The 4,683-nt window shown below is 35.6% G+C and overlaps 1 pseudogene; it reads left to right on the top strand.

Moving 5' to 3' along the window:
• Positions 1–2,531: 2,531 nt before the first annotated feature.
• Positions 2,532–2,657, top strand: LOC117804499 (annotated as a pseudogene).
• Positions 2,658–4,683: the final 2,026 nt, after the last annotated feature.

Raw genomic sequence — 4,683 nt, forward strand, 5'->3', positions numbered from 1 at the left:
GGGTCTTTTTCTGGACCGCAGTGGATTAATAAGAAGTAATTAATGAATAAACTATGTGACCATAAATAAGTAATTTATCAAATTTAGGTTTTTAACCTTCCTCTGTTAATTGGTGATAACAACACCTTCTAAATCAACTTATTATGAAAATAAAATGATCAAACAATACTAAAGGGCTTTACCAAGGGAAAAGCCTTCAAATGTGAGGAAATATTGACAAGTCTGTCTCCTTCCTGACTCCTAAGGTAAACCCATTTAACCAACTTGGCTTACAATAGCATCTGCCTGGAGAAAAGAAATCTAGCATCAGTATGCTTTCCTTGCTACTATTCTGTCAGTAAAGTCTTTTCTCTTCCTCACAATTTAAATTCATTCAAACCTCGTTTTAACTCCCACTGCATTCAGATCTCTCTTAATTTGTCCTGTCTGCATTGATCTCTTTTATTACATATCTACTTATATCTTACGTCTTGTCAAATTAAAGGTGTTTGACTTTTCTGAGAAGATTAGTGTTTTTTACTCTAATTACAGTGACAGAGACTGGTTACAGGGCTCCATGTTTACTTTATTTTATTCTTCATTCAAATATTGATTAAGCATCAATCACATGCCAGGTTCTGTTCTTATCCCTTTTATAAAGGCGAACAAAAATCCCTGCCCTCATAATGTGCACATTCTGGTCAGCAAAAATAACAATGAAACAAATTATTATAAAATAAGGATTATGTGGAAGTAAGTGTGGACAGGAAGTAAGTGGAGAAAAAATAAGGCAGATCTCATATTAGAGAGGATGATATAACAGTGCTTATTAATACTCATCTAAACAGAGATTTTTAATTTCCTAGTCCCTATTCCTCTCTTTTACCATAGCTGGATATATGAAAGTCTACATAAAGTCCATAAAAAAGTCTATAATTTCCAATTTCCCTTCCAGTTCAGTGCAGCGTTGTGATTGAATTTTGGTCAGTGAAATAGTAGCTAAATATTGATGTCAGCTTCTGAAATCCCTTTTCAGATGTCATTCAGTGTATGCCCTTTACTCTTTTTCTTCATCACCCTCCATACTTGGCTTCCTGATAAGGATGGCTAAAACTCTAGCCATCGTCTTGGACAAGGATGACAACAATCATATTCTACTATGGCAGAACAATGAATTGAAATCAACCTGGGTTTTAAGAAACTGTGTGGAACAGAGTCCAATAACACCCTTTTACCGTTAAGTCTGGAATTTTTTTTATGTGAGAGAGAAATAAGTTTTCATCTTGTTTAAGCCATTGTCCCTATGACATGCAGATGGGCCTAGTCCTAAATGATAGATCTACCTGAAGGTGGGATTCTTCAGCTCACTAATAAATTTGGGGGCTTGACCTGCTAACAAAGAAAGAAGATGGATTGTTTGCATTTACAGATGAATCTCTTTGAGCACAACTTGGGAAGCTTGACAAGGAGAAATTTGTTCAGACTCTTCACTCTTCCACTCCAAGCAAAAATCCAAAAGACTTTTAATCACCATTTCTTTCACCTGGAGACGCTTAGGTAAATTAACAAAGTTCATTCTATTATTTCTTATGGAAATATAAAAGCAAGCAAACATGATTCCTAATCAAAGAAAAACACTTTATTTTTTAATTTTTTTTTAAAGATTTTATTTATTTATCAACAGAGATAGAGACAGCCAGTGAGAGAGGGAACACAAGCAGGGGGAGGGGGAGAGGAAGAAGCAGGCTCATAGTGGAGGAGCCTGATGTGGGGCTCGATCCCATAACGCCGGGATCATGCCCTGAGCCGAAGGCAGACGCTTAACCGCTGTGCCACCCAGGTGCCCCTATTTTTTAATTTTTTTTAAAGAAAAACATTTTAAAGGTGATTTACATACCATGCATTTTTTCCCACCTCACTGAATTTATGCACCTTAGTTTATTTGTAGGTCCTTCTAAAATGTAGTGGTCTGGGACTCCTGGGTGGCTCAGTCAGTTAAGCATCTGTCTTTGGCTCAGGTCATGATCTCAGGTTTCTGGGATCAAGCCTCACATGGGGCTTCCTGCTGCTCCCTCTCCTCCCTACCTTGGTCTCTCACTCTCTCTCTCTCTCAAATAAATAAGTAAAATCTTAAATAAAATAATAAAATAAAATACAAAATAAAATAAAATGGACCAAGCAACAGTCTATGAATTTGACCTGATTCCCATTCCATGAGGAAACTCTGTGTGTGTGTGTGTGTGTGTGTGTGTGTGTATATATATGTATGTATATATATATATACATATATATATATATATACATATATATATATATATATGTATATATATATATTCAAGGCTGCCCAGCCTTGGAGAATACAAAGACCTGTTTGAAAGAACAAAAAACAAATCTGTGTTACATTATTTTATTTAAATATATATGAAAACATAAAACAAGATGAAAGCACCTTGTATGATCAAAGAAAAAAGATGCGCTATGTACAGGGGAACAAAGATAAGGATGAGCACGCATTTCTCGTTAGTAACAATGTAAACTAAAAGTCATGCAGTGTGCTCATTTAAAATGCAGCACATAAAACTAAAATCAGAACAATACGGAGAAGATTAACACGACCCCTGATTAACACGATCTTGCACAAGGATGATGTGCAAATTCATGAAGTGTTCCACATTTAAAAAATAAATAAATAAAAAATAAATAAAAGTCATGGAGCAATATCTTTAAAGTTATGAAAGAAAAACAAAACAAAACTATCAACCTAGAACTCTCTATACAGTAAAAAATTCTTTCAAAAGCAAAAGCAAAATAAAGATTTATTCAAACATACAAATGATGGTACGTTTATCACCAGCAGACTTAATGCTTTGTAAAAAAGAAAGACAGTGATACCAGATGGACACCTGTATTTACACACAAAAAAAATCAAATCATGGGAAATGATAGCAACTTAGGTAACTATCAAGAATTTTTTTCTTATTGTATCCAAATATATCATAGATCTAAAAGTAAAACTTAATTGTATAAAATTTCTAGAAGAAAAGATAAAGTTAGGTCTTCATTACATTGGGTTGGCAAAATTTCTTGAGTACTACACTAAGAACATGATCCATAAAAGAACAAAGTGACAAATTTGACTTCAAAATGAAGAATGTCTGCTTTTTGAAAGAGAGACCATTAAACAAATGAAAAGACAAGCTACAGACTGGGAGAAAATATTTACAAAATCTAATAAAGACTTGTCTCCAGGATATAATGATTTTCAAAGCTCAATACTAAGAAAACAGACAACCCAATAAAAAAAAGTAGGCAAAAGGTTTGAACAGACTCATCACCAAAGGTAACGTATAAATGACAAGTAACTACATGATAAGATATTCAATATCATTAGTCATTAGAGAAATACAAATTAAAACCCAAACTGCCTAGTCCAATGCTGGGCGTGAAATATGAATGTTTTTGGTAAATCAATCAGTAGTACAATAAATATAATAAAAGTTAGAATCAAGTGTTTGCTTATCCTTATTCTGAACCATCCCAATGTATCTCCTGTAAGAGCTACAAAGCTGTCAACTCTGAAAAATAAATTATTTTTTAACTTTTAATACATAAATGCCAAAAGGCATTCTTAGAAGTGAGCATGGGAATGTTGAAATTTTATAATAGAGAGGAGTGAACCATCATGATAAGCAAAGGAGTGAGATAAAATAAATGTTTTCCCTCTGACAGCTTCTTGCCTTGCATCATATGATGTGGAATGTTATGAGTGTTCCAGCTGTCTTCTCCCCAAGGATATTATTTATTTATTTATTTATTTATTTATTCATTTATTTATTTTTTAAAGATTTTATTTGTTTATTCGACAGAGATAGAGACAGCCAGCAAGAGAGGGAACACAAGCAGGGGGAGTGGGAGAGGAAGAAGCAGGCTCATAGTGGAGGAGCCTGATGTGGGGCTCGATCCCATAACGCCGGGATCATGCCCTGAGCCTAAGGCAGATGCCCAACCGCTGTGCCACCCAGGCGCCCCCCCCCAAGGATATTATTTAATATGGGTATAATAGCATCCCTCATCCAGTGAGTCTAGTCCAGTCCTGTTTGTCTCTCATGGGTACTGGTAGCCTTTTCCCAGATAGATAATGTGGGAGGCAACCAATACTTTCAGTAAGTTTGACATTAAGAGCACCATTATATTTAACTGTTGCTTTTCAGAGTTGGTCTGAAGAAAAAGCTATCTCTAACTCTCGCTTAGTTTAATTAGACTGGCATGATTCTCTAAGATTTGAGAGAGGAAATATCAGCTCCATGAAAGTGAGTCTGTAAGTCACCAAGTAACAGATTAAAAACTCTATTCTGCCCTTTTTTCCTCTGTTATTGACTGAAGATGCCCTTGATCAGTTGATGGGCACTTAAGAAAAGAAAAAAGACCCAGGGGAAAAAAAATATAGAATTAAGAGATATGGGGGCGCCTGAGTGGCTCAGTCGTTAAGCAGCTGCCTTTGGCCTGGGGTGTGATCCCGGGGTCCTGGGATAGAGCCCTGCATCGGGCTCCCTGCTCCGCTGGAAGCCTGCTTCTTCCTCTCCCACTCCTCCTGCTTGTGTTCCCTCTCTCGCTGGCTGTCTCTCTCTGTGTCAAATAAATAAATAAAATCTTAAAAAAATTAAGAGATATGAAAGCAAAAGAAATTGAGTTAAATATTAAAAT

The sequence above is a fragment of the Ailuropoda melanoleuca genome, chromosome 11 (assembly GCF_002007445.2).
Source record: "Ailuropoda melanoleuca isolate Jingjing chromosome 11, ASM200744v2, whole genome shotgun sequence".
Lineage (NCBI taxonomy): Eukaryota > Metazoa > Chordata > Mammalia > Carnivora > Ursidae > Ailuropoda > Ailuropoda melanoleuca.